At 37.4% G+C, this 20958-nt stretch overlaps 2 long non-coding RNA genes across 3 annotated transcripts; one reads left to right on the top strand and one right to left on the bottom strand.

The window, feature by feature from the left end:
* The first annotated feature begins 221 nt into the window (after positions 1-221).
* LOC308197192 lies at positions 222-20025 on the top strand. 2 transcript variants are annotated; one of them, XR_013952663.1, is made up of 6 exons: positions 222-2660; positions 12160-12226; positions 14305-14471; positions 15948-16023; positions 18444-18517; positions 19182-20025. It is a non-coding gene; the product is annotated as an uncharacterized lncRNA (long non-coding RNA). The 2 variants fall into 2 exon arrangements; XR_013952664.1 differs by lacking the exon at positions 12160-12226 and having other exon boundaries at positions 19182-20019.
* On the bottom strand, positions 8924-10784 carry LOC308197578. Its single transcript, XR_013953110.1, has 3 exons — positions 10691-10784; positions 9578-9618; positions 8924-9312 (listed from the first exon to the last, which is right to left on the bottom strand). It is a non-coding gene; the product is annotated as an uncharacterized lncRNA (long non-coding RNA).
* Positions 20026-20958: the final 933 nt, after the last annotated feature.

A 20958-nucleotide genomic window follows, 5' to 3' on the forward strand; every position in this document is an offset into this window, starting at 1 on the left:
CCTCAACAGTCCACAGACAGAAACACAGACTTCCGGAGGGTGACTCATTCCACTGTAAGATACTAGTTTAAGACAGAAGGAACAAATTACCCTGTAGGGATTCCCATTACTCTCACTGACAACATAGGGAGTCTCAGTGTTTCACTTCTAGACACCTACGGTTAGATTAAATGAATCCTAAACTTATCCTCTAGTCTTTCTTTGTAGTTAATGGTGGGGGACAAGGAAAGGAATACACATCAATTGACTTAATCTTAAGTGAGTCCTCAGACAGGACAAATTGTTTTCTGCATGTGCTTACCACTCCTCATTGATTGTAGTAGCACAGGTCTCTGGTTTAGACTAGATACTCCCTGTTTTGTTGGCTGAACTCAAATGAGATGAATAATATCTGATGAGGAATACAAAATCACACAAGCCAATTACAGTCCTTGCAATTGAACCGACAAAAGTAACTCTTAAATGGCTTTAGGTACTGGACCATGACTTACATATTGAGAGGTCACAATATTGTCTCATAACATTTTTACTGCAATGCTATACAATCTAAGATCAAGGGTAGTCTTGCAACTGAGGGAGAGGTTGTAAAGTGGCTACAGAGAGCTGTGAAAGCAGAAAGCCAGATAAATCCTTTGGCTAAAAAACTGAGACTGACAACTGCCTTAAAAGCCCCTCAGCCCTTCATGAAACTCACAGTGTTTGACTCCCCTGCCAGGCAGTGCAGTACCATGAGAAGTGCTGATAATTTCACTGCTCTGCAGTGGTAAATGGGAACACGCTGAGTGGTTTCTCCCTACAGCCATGCAGATCTCAATGGTCTAGAGTTGAAAATACTTTATCTTCAGGGATTAATGGCTCCCTCACTTTTTAGTGCTGGTGAACCCAGTTATTTCAGCTCTGTCCCTGCTACTTTACTTATTGTTCTCCAAAGTATTATTCATTCATATATTTCTATAGGCCTATAATGCAGTCTCAGAAATCATTTCAGGAGGATAGAGATTTGATTAGAGTGATGCATTTGAAATGTCAGAGGTCTCTCCACCCCATCTAGAAGAAATGGATAGAGCTGACAGATGCGCTCTGTGATAATGGGAACAGCATTATTCTTACGATATTTTTATAAACTACCTCTGTTTATTCTTTTTCTCCTTCTCTCCCTTTACTTTTCTCTCTCCTGGAATAAACACTGAAACTATACAGGGAAATAAATAAGCAAAAAGACTTGACCTGAGCCTCCTTAGGTTTTTGTTTGTTTGTTTTCCATTTTATTTATTTATTTATTTATTTATTTAACACAATCTTTTCCCCATCCATTCCTTTGTTAAGAACACACAAATGACTGTCAGGTATTTTCTGGAATGTCTGTTGATCTCTAGAGCTGAAATTCTAAATTCCTCATGAAATAATGATACATTTTTCCTACTGTTCCTCTAAGTAGCCCAAATCTGTCTGGAAAGTCAAGTGTCAGAGCAGAACAGCTGTTAAAGCTCTTCCAGAAAAAGATGCAGCCTGGAAATTTTTGGAATACTATATGGGATGACTGGAATCTCAGAAATGAAAGTCAGTTGTTTTGAAAGCTATATTGCCCAAAGCAAAGAAAGATTTCTACAGCAAGAAAAGCTCTAAAGAGCTTCAGTTTTTGGTGTCGGTGGTTTGCTTTGGTTGTTGGTGGTGGTAGGTTTTTGTTTGTTTTTCATTTGATTTTTTCAAAGGAATGCAGAGAGATGGCTCTAAGAATTCCAGTATAGATATCTGATCTGTAGGACTAAAGCTGCGCCTTTACTTAGACTCCTAATTCCCTTTGATTTTTAAATACCTACATATCACTAGGGACCTGAACTTAATAGTCTAGCACTAATTCTCTTAATAGTTTATTAGGCTCATTTGTCTTTCATGCACCTGCCAGCAGCTGTAGGCTTCCTGCAATTACTTGGCAAGGTCACATCTGGGCTTCAGCAGCACGTTGTTCTCTACAGGTCTGCAGTAAGGACAGTTGGAGGATCCCAGTGATTGGGGTGGAAATGGAGACTCTTACTACTTCTCTATGTTGACAGATATCATACATTGATATACGTAAATTTGATAAATTTTCAAAACAGTAGATATGGAGCCAGCTGGTTTGTCTCATCACCCTTTCATCCTCCCAACACCAGGGAGTCTTGCAGAACATTTTTGTCAACTTGAGGCCTTCAGATGGCTCAAAGGAAGCAGGCTTCAGAAAGGTTCAAACATAATTTTTTTTGAGCAAATGTTGATTCATTTCCACCTTTTTGTTGCTGATATAACTGTTAACCAGTAGCCTTTTTCTAAAGCTCGTTATTCCCTGTAATGCTTTAACCTGTTTTTCTAATACATTTGTCTGATACTGCAGGAAATCAAACTTATTTATGATCTGTTTTAGTAAATTTGTATTTCACCTCTTCACTTCAAATGTTAATTGTGATACAAAAACATTGTAGGAGGTGGGCTAAAAACTGACCCATGCATTAACTATTTTGCAGCTATATTAATCAATTCCACAGGTGTGTTATATAAGAAGTATTAGGAGAAAAAAACTTTTTTTAAGGCAGTGGACTTTCATCCCAGACTGATATATTGAGGGAGCCTGAGCCATTACCCAGGGGCTTAAAAAAGAAAAGAGGGACATTTTAGACCACCGGGTAAGCAATAATCTATTCCTCATTTTGGAAGGAAGTTTATCATCTGTTTTTGTGGCCCAGCCTGGTTAAAGCATAATGTGCTGCAGCTGGAAGCTGTAATTAGTTTGATAATCAAACAGATATGATCATCCTTTTTATCTGGCTCAGGACAAGCTCTTTGTAAACATGTGTAAAACTATCTTGTTAACCTTCTTCAGGCTCTTGCCTAATCTTCTCTTCTTGGGTTTTAAACAACAAGAATATAAAATATTTAGTTCTTAGATTTTCATAAGCAGCCTGTTTTAATATATCAGAGTGAATCTTGATCTACAGCTAATATTTATTGCCAGAGATGTGTTGTGGGTGTCCTTCCCCTGCAATGAGGACAATATTTATCCCACTCAATCAACACCTTCTGCATCTCTTCTCCCTCCTTCTCTCCTTCTATTAGGTTGGGTATAAGCCCCTGCTGTGCAAGGGATCTATAAAGCTTAAGAAAAGGAACTTTGATTTGTTCTTATGCTCTGTGGTTGAGCACCTGTCATAACTCTGGTCCCTACAGGACTGAGACTTCCCTCTACTTTACTCTTATTACACTGCCTACCTTATTATACTTTAGTTGTTAACTTATTTTTTCCTCCTGCCAGCTGAGGTCTTTAATTGGTTTACCCAGACATGGTATCTGGGTGTGATAACTAAGGTATGTTCCCTTCTTCCCTTTCTTGTATCTCTTTAAAGCATTTCCTGTTGGAAAAGATGCTTCTCACTTGCTGCGGTTGTTATAGATCTGTGATCTGGATTATTCTAAGCTTTAATGATTAAAATACTGAGCTTTCATTAATACAGAAAATGACAAAATTTCAAAGGAAGCACTTAAGAAAGCACATTACTTCTCTGGAGAGCAGGGTGATGATGGCTGCTTCCCTTTCAGGTACAGAAAAACAAAGACTCAGAAATATCTGTTGTGTCAATGTTATTTTTCAAGTTCTTGACCTGTTCTTTGTCCTTGATTTGACTAGCTTTCCAAGCTAGTAAGAATACTGTACTAATACCTGACACAGACGCCATCTGCATTATGAACACAGTCTTTTTCCTATCAAGATTTGCTTAATTTAGTATAAAATTTAAATAAATATAAGTATTCTGGAAGCTCAAGCAATTGCAGTGTTGTAGCCAAAATCATGTGATGTTATAGGCAAACAAAGTGTTAATAGAAGGTATTCCATTGTTAGATGAGCTGATATAATTGGCAAAACAAACATGCTTTTGATTGCACTCTGGTGTTTCTTCAAGGCTCCTACAAATTCAGGTATTGATTATGATAAAATGCTGTTTCTTAATATTTGCCCTGTCTTTCTTCCTTTGCTATTTATATTGGTTCCTCTCTGGAGGCAGATGCTATCCATTGTCACTCTGCCTTACTTACTGCTTAGCATAGTGGTGTCTGAGGCTCAGGGGCAGCAAGGAGATGCACGTAAAAAGAAAAAGCTTATATTTTGTGTTCCAGTATGCACTCAAAACTTATGCTGTCCCTTGGTCTTCATCCATTTATCTTGGTGTTTTAATTTGTAGGGTTTTCTGGAGGTTTGTTCTGGGGAGTTTTATCTGTTACCTCTAAACTGAAGGAGACCTTTAAACCAGGAGCCAACCTGCCAGGATGGTGCAGACAAACCTGCAAGGTTCATCAGAGAGAACACTTGATTTTCTCTATTCCAGCAGAACATACAACGCTTCCTTAGATAACTGCAGCCCTGGGGCTTTCCCTCTGTCCCCTTGCTTGAGTGTGTGCTTTCACACTACTAGAGCACATAAAATGGAGCAACAATGTGTAATAAATATCTAGTAGCCACTTCTGAGGTATTTGCTGGCCAATTTAACAGGCAAGGAATTTAATTAACAGGCAGGGAATGTTCTTATGAGTTCCAAATTTAAAAAAGCAGATCTGTGGTGGTTTTTTTTTTGTTGTTGTTGTTTTTTTGTTTTTTATTAGTCTCCTATGGGACAGCACTGTAATTGTTTCTCTACCATGTGATCTTTAGGGAGGTTTACTTACATAATGTTTACTAATATCAAACAAAATACAGTGCAGGGAGGTGATACAGTGACAAACGAAGGATATTTTCCTCGGAAATCTTCTACCCCTTCTTTTGTCCAGGGACTCCTTCCCCATCTTCCGATCTGAAGCTGAATTTGGAAAATCTCTTCCAGATCTTCGCCTTCAGAACAGAGGACATTCAGAGTTTAATGATATCTTTTTAGCTGTTTACCAATGGTGTTTGAGTCTGGCTTTTCCTCCAGAGTGGAAGTAAAAAGACAGCTAAAACCTAAGCTTAATATGAAGTCTAAGACAGTTTACAAGTAACCATTGAGAGCAAAGGGAGACTTTAAAGTGTGTACATATGTAGGTTGGAAAAGAAACAGACAATAGGTAGGCATTCTCAGTCTCTGAAACTCCCTCTGTGTAGAGGTCAATGCATTTGAAATTAAATTTTTGGGGGCTCAGATGTTTTTAGTGGCCCAAGTCCTCCTCCCCTAAACATAAGGGCAGGAGAAGGAGCAAAAGACCATTTTGCCTATGTATAATCAAATAACCCTTTTCTACCTATCCAGCCTCCAAGAAGCAGTTTTGCTCATCCATAAGATGTCCATTAGTTAGAAACTTTCTTTTGAAAAGATGGATTTAAGATTTTCAAATTGCCTAAAGAATGCAGTGTTTTGCAGAGAATGAGTGCAAATAGAGCAACAGCTCAGCCACTGACACAAATAGTAAATGTCAAAGACAAGTTCACTGTCTCAAAAGAGCTGCTAAGTGGATTTTACTCTATAAGAACAAAACATGTTCTTCTTACCCCATCTTCCTCCTCTCCATGCATTGACAGCTTTAGAAACTGAATATACTAATTCCTAGTTCAGTTTCCAACTCTCTGCTGGTAACCTGTGTCTGATATCTCTCTCTTATTTACTCTTCTCCGATAAAAAATGGATGGCTTTTCCCTGCTTTCACACACTGTTTTGACTGTAGTTCTTACCTGAGGATGCTTCAGGCACTGCCAGACAAGGCCAGCAGTCTCAGCTTCTGATGAAATTAAGACTCATTTTCTTCTATCATTTAATGTTCATGTGAAAATTTTGGCCGTGATCCTGAGGGCTAGATCTAGAAGATGCTCCATACTTTGGTGCGCAATCTGGGGAAATGATGAGATAGATCAAACCTAGGACACCTGGGTGCACTAAACTCAGCCTTCTTAGCAGGGTTTAGCTCCTCCACTGTGTAGGCATACTGATCGTGCTCTTCAGGCAGGATAGAGCTAAAAATATGGGCAGGTGATGAGACACAATATACTCATATTGGGAGGTCCTATTTTCAGGACAGATTTAATCTGTTCATATAAACATTAAGGTAATATTTGCAACGCATAGAGACTGATCAGTTTTGCCCTAAAGAAAAACATAATTCAAACCAGTTCCAGAAAACTTGGCCTTATGAAATGAGGATTATATTTTAACTAGGTGGATGAAGGATGAGGAGGCATTTTTGACTTCCTGTCAATAAATAAGGAGATCACCACCCTGTGAGTGAGCTCTGCAAAGATTTCTATGGTCTTCTTTTCCTGACTTTGAGCTGCAGACCCAGTTTGGTTGTGCTTTATACACTGGTTAGGGACTGCAGTAGTCTCTGCAGCCAAATGTGAGCCATGTAGGAAGCTAACCATAAAATCTAGCTTAGACATAAGGCAATGACTTTCTGGAAGAAGGGAACTACAGTGGTTTAGATTTTGTCAATTAAATTTTTTAATTTTTTTTTCAAGTTGGATGACTTGTGTTTGTTTGTTTTTTAGCTTAATAGTAGCAAACAGACTCTAAAAAGGAAGCAAAACTCATTGCACCTGAATTTTTCCTTCTTATTCTTCTCCCTCTTACAGATGGAGTGAGATGGCATCTGAAAATGTTTTATTTAACTAGCTACAGTAGAAACACAAATGAAACCAAGCAACTGTCAGTTTTCCAGCAAAGAAAAAAAGATGTCACAGAAACAGCATCAAACTGATAAATGCATTAGTTTGATTACCGTATTTCCACTGTAATAATGGAAAACGATGATAGAATAACAGCAATGAAAATAATTTAGATCTGATTCAAAGATAGATATAGTTGGGGATATTAGAAGATAATTCTAATAAACATGTCTTAAAAAAATAAAAAGAGAGAGAGATGGATATTTTTATTGTGTCTGTTTTCCATGATTTTTTCATTAAAAATCTAAGTGCCCCCAAAATCCAATATTTCTTTTAGTATACGCTTCCATGGATGTTCTGATCAGCTGCTTAATCCTGAGCAATTCTGTGATACATCTTGTGCTGCAGCCCCAGCTGTAGCTGTGCTCTCACAGCTGAAGGTTCAGTAAGCTCTGGGAGTGTCACTCTCTTGGTCAGGGTGTTGATGGCCAATATCCCAGGCTGTCATGATATCTGAGAGCTGACTACAGCTGTTTGCAGTTTATAGCAAGATCCAGTACTGTGGGATACTGACTAAATAAGTGTTCAGAATACTAGGTTTCTGTGCCTTGAAAAGACCAACAACATGGATGTGAAAAGGAGATCGATTTGAGTTCACTATCAGTTTAGTGCTCACCTCTTTCAGTGTGCTTTGTGAAAAATGTCTCCTTAAAGCTTGCAGACCTCTGCTCACAATTGCTAGCTGAGGATGTGCTTTTGAAGATCTCTGCCCATCTACATTTGGAAGTTAGAAAATAAAATCTCCTGGACTTGAAGAATACTAGTGTTTGGATTTCTTCAGGCACTCTGGGACCAGCAAACTTAATGTACCGTCTCTTACAGCTATAAAGCTGGATAGATTTATTCAGCTTCCTAAATGGCCCTATAGGTAGGAGGATGATCCTAATGATGTATGACAAGACTTTCATTACAAAATAATTTCATTTGCTTCATGTGTGTTAAAGCACCTTATAACAGCACTGGAAATTCAAAAATGGGTTTTAAGCAGGTTTTAAATTAAAATAGATGGGGGATGGGTTATTTCAAGTGTGGAGGTTTTTTATAGCCTAATCCCAAATGCCCTGAATTTTTCTTCAATTACTGATGTCCTTTATGACAGGAGTGGAGAAAACATTTGCATTAAATACAACTTGTAGTTGTACTTACATGTAGTATATAGGAAGCAAGTTTAGATAAAGATAGCTTGGAAAAGCATTATACTTAGCTGCAGTACAATTTTTTCAGCATTTTTCAGAATAACCCATAAAAAAGGTGAGTAGCTACTACACCTATTTAACTGAAAGGCAAAGGAGAGTTGCAGGGGATCTGAAAGCTCAAGTTGGAGATTGGGAACAGCAGTCAGGTCTTAAAGATGTGAAACGCCAGCTCTGCTGCCTGTTACGTGCTCTGTTAGTGCACATTACTACACCCTGGGTTGTGTGCGTGTGCCTTAGCACAGTAACGATAGTTAGGATCCCATATCTAGTCCAAAGAACTAACGCCAAACAATCATGTAAACAATAAAGGATTCTTTGATCCAACCTTACTGAAAGACTGGAAATAAATTAAAGAAAACTGGCTACTTCATGAGATGATGCTTTCTTATACTGGGTTGGTTGTATATAGAAGAGAAAAATTTCAGAAGGAAGTTACTGGCCCATGAATGATCAAGTCAAAACTAACAGTAATGACAGATTTCTCTCTAAACTTTGGACCAAGGCAGTTCTGGAGCATACATGCCATAATAGAGGAAAATGAATCTTTAAAAATGGAGTTCGGTCCATGATGTTGTCTGTAACTGCAGAAACTAGGCTAAGTATGCCAAGAGGTCTTTTCTCTAAGGAATCTTATTAGTTAGCTTTTGGTGTCTGAGCTATATGTACTGTACAAGATCAGCATGGCAAGAAGAGGCAAGCCTCAATAAGTCATTCTGGGGTTCCTGATTATGGCCTGTAAAATGTCATGAAAGACAATGGTGAAAAGACAGAAAACTCTTCAGAGTCATGCATATTTAGATCTTGACTCTGCTACAACTTCTTGACTTTGTGCTTTTGCAATTCCAAACCACCCCTTAACCAATATGAACTTCAGTCTCCTTGGAAATGAGGAGGAATTATGCTGCAGAGTGCTTGAAGAGCAATCCAGGACAGACCTAGGAAGATGATGTCAGTTATAATGAAGCTGGCAAGTTGCTGCATCATCAGTCCCACGATTGCTGGAATGTTATTTTTGCTTAATTAAAAATAGCAGTCAACAAGCAGTACTTATCTGTCTTTCAGTGAGCTTACACCAAGCTGTTCCAGCCATCCTGAACAGGTTTAATCGAAATGGCAGCATTGCTCCCTCTGCTGTCCCTCTTTCAGGGACATCTCTTACATCAATAAGTTCCCACTTATGATGTCACTTCCTGAAAGATGCAGCAAAGGATGATGAAGACAGGGAGCTGAAGATGAAAGGTGTTTTGTGTGGAACTTCTCTTCGGTGCCTTGTCAGGCCTGGGTCTTCATCAACATGAGGAGAAGCTGTTTAAAAGCCTCAGCTTGGAATGACCCACTTTGGCAAAGGGCTAGGGATTTACAACACTGAACATGCAAAGAGTCAGGGGCTCATCAAAGTCCTTCCACTCCCTTAAACAGGCTGCACTTCTTTTTTCTTCCCATAAACTCATGTTGGCTTATCTGGACAGGAAATAATAATCTCAAATAATAATCACTAATAATGTAATTATGAAGGGTATTTTGTTACTATAGTCAGGCTTTCCAGGTATCTTATCAAAATGCTCATTGCTCTAACAATCTGGGAATGAGTCTATTCACATGGCAGTCTAACATGCAATCATCTTTATAATTTATTAAATAAATTGTTTTAGCTTAATCTCTATTTCTTAATTAACAAAAAACTACATTACCCTGTATGATTAAGAAGAAACTGAAATTGACTTACCCATAATTCATTTATGTATGTCATGGAGCTCCCTAGGAGGCCTAGTAAAGGAAGAGGTTGCCTGTTTCCATTGTGTTTGCATTACACAATTTGGTCTAATTTAGAAATTCTCAAATGCTACCTTAGTGATACATCTGCTTGCAAGAATTTTCATGTGTAGCTAGCATATTCATGCGTAAAAATGGCAACAACATTATGTAGGCATTGGCCATAGTCTCAAGTACACTAAAAAAATCAATTGAGAGCTGCTCTGATTCACCCTGTAACACCTCATAGAAGTTCTGACTATCAGCAAAAAGCTGATGTTGTAGAAAGTTTTCTGATCTCAGACTAAAAGCTCAAAGGAAGTGGCATCCAGTATAAATCCAAAGACAATATTTGTAAATTACAGATGGTTTATTCTGAATCAAAATAAAATAACACAAAATTAGACCAGGATCGGTCCTGATCTGTACAGGTAGTTAGTGTTGGAGCTGAGACTTAGTTCAAAACCCTTGAAAGAAAATTATAAAATAGTAAGCTGAGCCTCAGCTTCAGGCTAGGACAAATATTCATAGGTGATCTTCAGTTCTGCCTGAGATCATCTCTTTCTTGGGTAGTTTGACTGGCAAGACAACCTTCTTTTCTCAGTGAATAAAAGTAATATTTTTCTCATCAAACTAAAAAAGGAGTATGCTTTGAATCAAAAGTCTTTTTTTTTTTAGATATTCTCTATTCTAAAAATAAAAACATTTATATTTGAAAGTTCAAATCCAAAAGAAATATTTTACTTATAATAAAATTGAATAAATCTACTTTTTAATATTCTGCTTTTTATAATTTACTAAATATTTGCTTAAAATTAAAGCTTTTTCTCTACTGAGTCAGTGAACCAGTCACACCTGTCACTCTACTATTTACAATGTTATATTTTTTTTTTTTTCAGATTTTCAGTTATTTTTCACTTTGCTTTTTATTTTCCTGTGGAGTGAGTTTGACAGTCATGACAGGATTTGATAACATGTTTTGCTGAAGCTGATTTCTTTTTTAAAAAGTAATAATATATTCAGATATAAAGAAAAAAAAAAGGAAATGCAAAAATAAGAATTTAAAAGTTTCATGTATCTGACCCACCTGTGGCTGAAAGGAAGAGAGTTTCATCCAGATATCAGCCAAAGACTCCCAGTGTCACTGAAGTAAATCAGAGGGAGCCTTGAAAAGCCAGCAGGCAAAGCTGGACATCTTTTCAAGCCATATGAATGTCTGGCTCAAAAAGGACTCATGGAAATGAATAGTTCATATTCTGAAGGTAACATACATTTAAAGAAAATGAAATCTTGGTTAAAACACTTTTTGAATCATGTTGAAGTGTTCATTGTAAACTCAAAAGGTCTTTCTTGATTTACTTGGCTCAATTTCTGAACTTTTTCTCCTTTCGCTAATGGCAACTCATCGATCATTGGAGCTGTAATCAGATTTTACAGAAGGCCATGGGCATCATTTTCAATCACTTAAACTTTGCCAGACTGCCTCCATTTCTTATGAATCAGGGGATTATTGCCAAAGGATTTTTTTCCTTTAAATAAATTAGCAAATGTTGATCACATCTTTCTTCTTACACCTGCCCATTTGTTATCAATTAACCATTTCTCTGCTTTACAGACTCACAAGAAGTTGTCACATTCACCTCTAGCTTCATCTCCTACAAAATTCTCTATGTCAAAGCTTCAAAAATGAATGTCTAAATGCCTTTGAATTCAATAATAGACATTTGCCTAAAAAATGAATGCGGTAGCAGACTTTGGCATGAGTGAAAAATCTGAGTTCAGAACTAGAGACAGTGAACCTGTATCATCATTCCAACAATCTTGTTATCAGTAGTTGTAGCAGTAGTTTGTTATTAGCTGATTTAAATTCAATTTAAATGCTTTGCTTACACCTTTGAGTCAGAATAAACATATCTCTGGAAAATTACCATTACAGTCTTTGTTCCCAAGTCAGTATAATTTCATGCTACTATTACTTTCAGATTTGCTGCAAAATCACAGTTAACCCATCAGTGGCTGCTTGCATGTGATGCTCGTGTAATGCTTATAACATTGAGGTTTTCATACCTCCTTTAACAAATCAGAAAAAAAAAAAAAAACAGTTAAAGTAGTGCTGTCAGATGAGACTGTCTCTCTCTATCAAATGGCTGATACTGGAATTGTCCATACAAATGATCATGACCTGGGAGAAGTAGTCATTTTATTCATTCAGTAAGATCAGGTAATAGTGAAGCTGAAAAGAGGAGCAAAACAGATGTACAAGGAAGCACTTTCAAAAATACAATGGCAGCTGACTGTCTTTCCTCTTAGCATATGTAAGTGACCCCAACATGGTCCAAAACCTTGCTGAGATTTAGTCATTGGTCAGTTTTGCCCAGTTTTAGTGGTTACATTTTTCTCAGTCTTATCTCTGATTTGGTAGAGTGATGGCACAGAATTAGGTGAATGATATTGCTCAGAAACAGCAAGATAACATCTCTGTTGATTGAAGACAAAACTGGTGGGAAAGGTATTTTGTTATATTCTCTATCCATAGCCATTTTTGTCTTTTTAAAGCCCTCCTTCCTCTTCCAGCCATGGGTCAGTGCCTGGGTAAAGTACCTACTAAAGAAGGCAAGCAGAGGTAGGCTTATCTTCAAGTCTTATCTTCAATATATTGTGTTCAATAATTTCCATTCAGATTCTGAGATAAAAGGCTGTATTTAAGCAATCTGAATAGAGGTCACTCATTAAATCACATCTGAATTCCCCCCAGTTCTACAGGAACAGTAAATTTCTGCCCTGAAAAATTAAACTTGGTCTTGATTATATCTGGTTACTCCAGGAAAATTGCAGTTAGTTAATTTTTTTTGTGTGTGTGGTTTTTGTTGTTGTTTGTTTGTTTGTTTGTTTTTAATTCATTAATCAACAAGCACAACCAAAAATCAATTATTTTGCCTTTCCAATGGGTAGTCTCTCTAGTCAAATCCACATATGCTATCCTTTTAAGCCACATTATGAATAAAATATTAAAATAATTACACAAAATAATTATTGTCAACAGATGTGTCTTTAAAGAATTTGAATCAGATGGCCTTTGCACTAGTGAAATGAGAAAGTAAGGCAGTCAGCCAAGACACCAAGACATGGCTTTTTTTTCTTTTCTTTTGTTGGTACATGTAGAATTATGATTGCACGGGTAGAATATCAGCTATGGGTGTCAAGGTGATCAGTCACACAATCAAATGCAGGATCGTTCTTTCCTATAAATGTATTAAAAGAAAATCAGTTGCATAGATTTGGCTTTCAACAGAGCAGCAGGCTGAGTTCTATCCATAACAAATCAGCTCACACTTTGGGGGAAACTACAAATCACTCCCACAACATTATTCATTGGATTGTCCTTTGCATCCCTCCAAGGAAGACCTAGTTTGAATTCTTATGTATTCACTCTTCTGTTAGACTAGAAGCAGCAGTGAAGGAGGTTGGGGGGAGAAGGGAAGAAAGAAGGATCCAAATCTCCTTGGAAAAACAGCTTGAATTTTATTTTATTTTATTTTTTAAGGGAAGAAGGTGGCAGGTTTTTTGTTGTTATTGTTGTTTTATTTTTTGTTTGTTTTTTTGTCATGGTAGACAAGAATTTTAATAGAATTGATGGTGGATTATCCTATTTTAGGTTTATTGAATTTATTATGATTTAGCTGGAAACCTCTGCTTTCTATCACTGTAAATTTATCATTTGTATTGTTAAGACTTATCTTGTATTAGTGGTGGTGTATAAAACTCCTCAATGAATTGGGGACCAGTTACAATAAACGCTAGACAGCACTATGTAGAAAACTGTAGTAAGTATTCAGTAGGCAATGGGGATGTTCAATGCTCATTCAGTGCCTTAGGAGAGAGAATCCAAGCCATTTAAAAATTCTTCCCAAAGCAATGGCTGCCTAGAAATATGTATGCCTCCACCTTGGCTCTGGTGCATCATTCTCTGAAAGCACAGCATGCAGGACCAGGTGGTGACACTGCAAGCAGGGGACTCCTTGGGCAGTAGAATGGGCTGCTGAGCAATTGGTCTCTGGGAAGGATGAGGTTCCTTTGCTGTGGCACAACTCCATAAATTCTTGCTTACTGCTGAGGCCCGGGGCGTGCAGATCTGTGGCTGTGCTGAATGTGTCTTCTCTCTGTCTTGCTCATCTCACTTTCAGGAGAGCTGCAAAAACAGGCAGCACAGCTCTCCGTGTCTCAAATTCCAAACCTCCACCTCAGCCCTCCTTCCTCCTTCTTCCTCTCTGCTTCACTGGGTAGGAGTGGGCTGGCATTTCCTTTATGTCAGAGGAGTAGCATTCATTTTTACTTCCACTGTTGAGAAAAACTTGTGCTGGCTCTTCAAACCCTGCACTGTCTATTGCAGGGACAGTTGTAACTGCTACAGATCTGGGCTCCAGGTAGACCCTGAAGTGAATGCAGCAAGATTTGATTTTCAGGTACTCAGAGGATGGACTTGCCTTCCAATTGTCTGCCTTTGTTACGAGGGTGATGATGTCTGGCAGAAAAGCAGAGTGGGCAGCTGTCAGCACTTCTCTCTCATTGTTGCAGTGCCAGTGGCTAAAAGTTCCAAGTCTAAATTCAAATGTACATCAGCGACTTTCCGAAAGACTTTAGGTCAAGTTATTGCATGTAATTTAGTGCTTTCTTAAACCATATATCTAATGTGCTCTTCAGGTCCTAACCTCAGGTCCATGGTTCTCAGGAGGCAACCTGTTTCCAGTAAATCTGCTGGCTGAGAAGCCTCAACTCAGTCCACAACTCACAACAGAGATCTCAGCAGTAACCACCAAGAGGATGATTTGAAATAGTCACTGTCCCATAAAGAATGTATGAAATAGAAGGTGGGAAATAAAAATCTTCTTCATTTTTCTCTTTAGCATGCGACCATAATTTTCCAAGTAGTTCAAATAACTTGTAAAGAAAAGATCTTGCACTTCAGGTTAATGACATGATGCAGATAGTAAACAAAATGAGTAAACCAATAAGCAACTTGTGGAAGAGGATCTGACGCATCAAATATGTGCCATCTGCACATAGGATGCAGCTTCAACATTATTTTCTCATTAACTCTCCTTGCAACCTCAATGAGTATGAGGCTAGAGCAAAAACATTGTTGACTGACACAAGGAGACTATGGGTTCAATTATTCAGCAATGCTGTCTATGAAATTCTGGAACTGGAACTTTATGGAAGTAACTGATAAACCTAATACCGTTTACATAAATACATGACAAATCCACACGCAGAAAATGATCTCCATCAAGCATCAAAATCATGAAAATATCAAGTTTCTTCCAGATGGTTGCTGATTCATCAGGAAAAATTGTACCATCAGAAAATCAGGCTACCACTCCACATTGATAAAGTATTGCAAAAAAACGAAGACAATTAAATGTCAAACTGACTCAAAAGGTCAGTTTGTTGGAACAGCAGATTTAAATGACATATCCAGATTTGGGAATATCAGAATGTTTAATATATATATATATATTTACTTTTTTGGAAAACTGTTTTGTCATTTCCAAACTTATCTTTTTACATTTGAATTTACCAGCTTTGTACAGATAGTTTAAATTTGATACCCACACACATATGCATACCCACAAATAAGAAAAAGTTTATTTCTACTTGTTCAAAACATTAAAGGAGATAAAATAGTGATAGCCCAGAATGTTTCAAGGAACAATAATTTCAGTTTCTACTTTAACATAGAATTGGAGCTCGTAATCTACAACAAAAGAAGACCTCATATGACCTACTGTAATTCACTGGCATTAAAACCAGAGGTGTTAAATTCATCTTGTGGTAAAGCCTTTCCCCAAAATCTTTAGATCTAAAAGCCAAATGGAGTATACCAAAAGTTAAATTTAATTTGATACAGTCCTGCCTTTGAAGACACAAACAGGTGAAACTCAGTCTGCTTGAGTCTATCCACATTTCCTACTAAACAAGTAGGAAATGCCTCGTGATACAAAAATGTCCATGTAGCAGTGTAATAGAAATACTTGACTGGATAATTTACTTAAAGCCGGAATTGCTTCTCAACTGAATCTTTTTCTGTTGATTTCCATGAAACATCTGGGAATCTAAATTTTTCTCCCAGGGCATTGAAACAAAATCGATCTCCTACTGTTTTGACTGAACTAATCTAATGTTGTGATTAGTTAAAAGTCTTTTAGAGGAAAGAGATGAAAGAGAAATAGATTGAGAGCATTCTGGCATCTATAGGAGTTAATACAAACTTCAAATACAAAGCTTCCCCTTACTGTGATTCCTAATTGAATTCTGTATAAAGCAGGTTGTAACCTTTCCTCCAGCATCTGATGGAAATATATTGTTTCATTGTCCTGCCTTCAAGATCAAGACACCCACCTTCTGCTCCATGATTCAACAGTGAGTAACAAGGGGAATGAGTTATGGAGCTGGCTTGACTAATGAATTTTTTTGTTGTTGTCAAAGTGCTCCTTTGGATGCTCAGTGGGAGTGGGAGAGGGGTGTGAGAGGAGGAAGGAAAAAGAAAACTGCAAGTGAAACAATATTTGCTTGATGAGAAATCAAAATTGTTTTATATTCCATATGGAAGGCATGTTTAAGCTAGGTTGTGTGGACTAATATATTACTGCTTTAGAAATGAGAAATCATAAAGGTCCTGGACAGTTCAGTGCAGGGAAAAAGTAAACAGATAACAATACTAGTTTCTAATATGAATGAAAAAGAAAAAAAAAAATAAACAAAAAAAGCTTTATAGGCAAAAAAACTCTGGTTGCCTAACCTATACAACTTTTTAGGCACATACATGGCCAATAATACTTGTCAGGAGAAGGTTTTCTCTTCTCCAGTTCAGAAAGGTGTTATGAGTAGTGAAGAGACATCTTTGCAATAGTAAAAGTGAAGGACAGGATAGTCTGTTCAGTCCACTACCAGTCATGACTCATACATTTAAATCCTATTTTATTAGCATAAATTAAAGGAGAGACTGTGCTCCCAGGATGCTGCTCCTAACAGTCTCAAATGTTTCTCAGAATGGTTTCAGCTTCTGGAGGCCAATGTTTTATTAAGGTACAGATAAAAGTGAAGTGACCTTGACTGAAACTTTCCTGCTTTGCCCAGCTTACAGGTAACCCCACACATACGGACTCACAGCTTCAGATGCATTAATGCAGACAGACCAACCGATGCCAACCCCCACAGCATCGGCTCCAAAAGTCTGTCACTGGGCCATCCTAGGGATTACCACAGGGATCCTGCAAAGTCTAGTACAGTAGGAAGACCTCCAGGCCACATACAGAATAATTAGAAGGTCTGCAGGATCCTGTCTTTAGTGATTGCAATACATTTTGTTGGAGATTAACATTCAGTGTCCAAAACATAGTCAGTTGCAGTTCTCTTTGGGTAGGTGCTGGTGTGTATTAAAAAAAAAAAAAAAAAAAAAATTGCCTCTTTTTTGCTATCCCTTTGTGGTAAAATAGCTTTGAGAAATAGTGAAGACAAAGAGGATTGTTAATTTAATGCTCCTGGGTACACGTATGTAAGAAAGATAGGTATCTTCAACACCATAATAATGCAACAATCCCTGAAGATCTAAATCTACATTTTGAATTTCCAAAGCTGAGTTGGATTTGCCTGTTTTCCCACTTTTTAACTTGGAGAACAGAGAACTGGAGATGTATGGTCAACTTTCTCCTATCTCAGATGTTCAAATGAGTGAGGATGCTCAAATGCAGTACATGTCTCAATACTGGTCAACATCTTTCTTCTAAGTTTTGTGTGAGTGCTGCCCAAGCAGTAACAGTCATCCCCCCACCAACCCCCCCACCCCCCTTTTTTTTTTAAAGGGAGGAAGAGAGCAATGTGAATCAAGGCAATTCAGAGTGGGTTTCCCCATCCACATAACAGAAACGTGTCAGGCAGGTCTGTGACAGCAAATCACAGCAGCAGATTGAGATTTTTCACATTTGTTCTAACTCTTATACATCAAATATGTTTAATAATAATAATAAAAACATTAGAGATCTTGCCATTCAAGTTCATATCCTGCTAAGTACATTCATTTTCCTACGAAAAGTGATGAAGACGCTTATTGGTGTGCTGAAATGAAGAACTGATTTTTAGTCCAATACACACACTTACAAATCAAAGTAAAAATCAGCTCAGATAACATTTAATTGGGGGAGGTTTTTACTGAAACAAACAGAAAAACATTTTTTTTTTCTGTATTGTACAAAATATTCTGTTCAATCTGAAATGTATTTTTCTTATTCTATGTTTGCATGGAAAGCAAAAAAAAAAAAAAATCTGGGGCCTGTTAATAATCCATTTGAGTTATTTTACCTGGTAACTCTGTGGGTAATACAACTACACTGTAAAATGTATTCTTAGGTTTAATCCCTCCCCACGCCCAACTTGGAATACTATGAACAGGAGGGTATCAAATGTGATACTTTTTATTTATAGTAGACAATCTAGTTCTGAGTCCAATTTGAAAACTCATGACAAGGCAAAGGCTTCTTCCAAAATAAAACTGGAAGAACCCATCTGTAAAAAGAAAATCATGCAGGTGGGTTGAAAACCTTGTCCTTAAATTGCTATGGTTTCAAAATCTGTTATGTCTTTGCAAGGTGACACTTCAAATTCCTATTAATAATCAGAGTATATATTATATAGTTATTAAGGGCTAGACCTATCCTGCATGAGACCTTTTGAGGGACCAGACAAGATCTCAAACAACTCATTTTCTGGATTAGAATCCACACCTCTTTCTATATACCTTGTGACCATGTGATGCAGTCCTAAACAATCCTTTTCTTTTACAGTGAAAGGTATCTATTTTCAAGGGTGTTCCCAAATTAAGCACAGAGAGTTTCTTCAAGCTGAACCCCATAGCCAGGTACTCAGCATATTACAACTAAATCAACATATTGTCTGTTATGTTTATGGATTGACCATTCTCTTGAGGGTAAATCTTTTTTCAACATCAGATTCTTGTCTGTTCTGTCCTGTTGAATCAGACCATACAAGTCTTCAAACTTACTAATACGAGTGTCTTTCCTATGAAATCCCCACTAATCCTCACTGAACAGAGAGAGGTTGTCTTTTTACCAACTTTCCCAAAAAGCACTGCTCAAGCCAGTAATTTGGTAGTTGGGGATTTTCTTTCTCCTTGGAGGAGGGTTTATTTTTGCCATCGTGACAAATTAACTCCTGAGACAGATACTGACCCAGAAATTCCTGCAGATGTGCTCCAATTTAAACTAGATCTTTGGCTGATATAAATTCACATACTTCCTGCTAAGCTTGAGGAGCAGCAAGGGCAACAAATCTGGAGTAGAACTAGTTCTCACCCTTCTTAGTGAGTGAAGAATTGTTCTCTACAGTGACTTCTGTAAAGTTTTAACTACAGCCATTCTTCAATGTTTGTTTTGTGCTAAGACCAGTTTGATTTTTTCCTTCAACACCCTTATTGATCAGACACAGCATTGCTTTTAATTAAGTCTTGTACCTGCTAGAGATAAGTTGTAAGTGTAGCATTATTTGTTATTTCTCCTGATGAGGTGCAAACGTATGGGATTTGGAAACAACCATAAGGACAGAAAAGTGCAGAGAGATGCTTGAATGCTGAAGGAGCAGAAAGAGAGAAGGTCAAGAAAGAATTTCCTTTCCAAAGTTCACTACAATATACATTTTCCTTTTGTGACTGCCTTTTTCTCTAACTGATGCTTACCTTCCTTCCATGTATCACTGTTTTAACTTGTTTCTTAAGGCCCTAGGATTTTAACAGTAGCTTACGCTGTTTCTATGATGCTCTGGGTTTGTTTGGTTTCTTTGGGGATATATTCTTTTTCAGTTTTGATATTTCAACAAAATTCTCAATTTGCGATAGTATTTATCTGCCTGTGTGAAGTACATCTGCTTCATTGCTGGACACAACTGGAGTGTTTGGGTTTTGTAGGCTTATCTGAAATGAAATCACATCCATGTGTGATCTTGCTAACTCAGTTTGGTTTCTTCTGTGTTTATTTTCCCATATAATATACACAGGAGTCATGTACTGTCATTACCCTTTGTATACTTTCTCTACAAAGTGTAAGAGACAATTAAAAGTTCCTGCTCAGTGGAATTATTATTTTCATTGTGTGTTGCTTCCCCATACAAAACCCAAAGGATCCAAATGAAGGTGAGCAAAAGAGAGATGACATTCTCTCTGCTCTTCCTTGACTGACCTACAACCCTAGCACAGATGCTCAACATTCAAATACCCTTTGTTGTCTGCTAGCTTCAACAGCTGGCAAGGGATAATGATGATTTGCTTTCTCTATCATGCTATTATATAGAAGTTTCTGCAGGGTGGGAGGGAAGAGTTTTTCTCAAATCATTAAGTCCTGTGGAGCCTTTAAGATTTTTCATCTCTGCTGAAAAACAAACAGTTTTGAACAGAAGGGAATTTTTCATATCATTTGCCCCATTTCCAGTGAGTACACTAGAGGTTTTCTCAGTAGGACCATTTGTAAACATCAAGCATAATCATATTTCAAAGAAGACATGGTTTGGCAGCACAGACCAACTACCTTAATGTTTTCAGTAGGATACCCAAATCACTTTGTTTTGTGTGACAATATTACAATTCCTTTGTTCTCTGGCAACATTTATCTACCAGAGGGTATGTGGGAGAGCTTCAGAAGTTTCTTATCTCGATTTATATTTAGGGTCTTGAAATTCTTCTTCATTAAAAACTGCATTGATCTTCTGGATGTAATTACATCTGTCTTCCTGTAATTATTAATTTCTTAATAGCTTTATGAAGGGCTTCTTATTCCATCTTAAGTGCCATTTGGATGCCCTTTTTCCTCTTACACAGATTGAATCAGTAATAATAAAGCTTACAGAAGTTCAGCAAGTGCTCTAGAGATATTGCATGTGGTGATCGCTTCACTCACCTGTGAAATGCAGCCCTCCCTGGAGTGGAAGGCACTGAATATTTTAACAGGATCTTGTGAGTATAGCATGACTCTATGAAAGAACCAAATTAAAAAGTATAAATAAGCAACTCACATTTATACAAAACTTCTGGGTCAAACTTTTTAGATTTTTTTTTTCCCCATCTGTGGAAATGTAGAGTAGAGGCTCCTTCTCAGGAGTAGGAGCCTTTCCTCACAATCTAATATCTCGATGACGTGTCTCATCTTGGGCATCCAAAAATTGAGACATTTATCTATATTTGTCTTTGAACTACAGTGACCAGGTGAAATTGTTGATTTTATATAGCCATTAAAATTCATTCTTCTCTGATGGGAAAGACCACCATACAGAGTCACTTGGCATTGAAAAGTG

This window comes from Anser brachyrhynchus (assembly GCF_964034855.1).
Source record: "Anser brachyrhynchus genome assembly, chromosome: 6".
In the NCBI taxonomy this organism is placed as follows: domain Eukaryota; kingdom Metazoa; phylum Chordata; class Aves; order Anseriformes; family Anatidae; genus Anser; species Anser brachyrhynchus.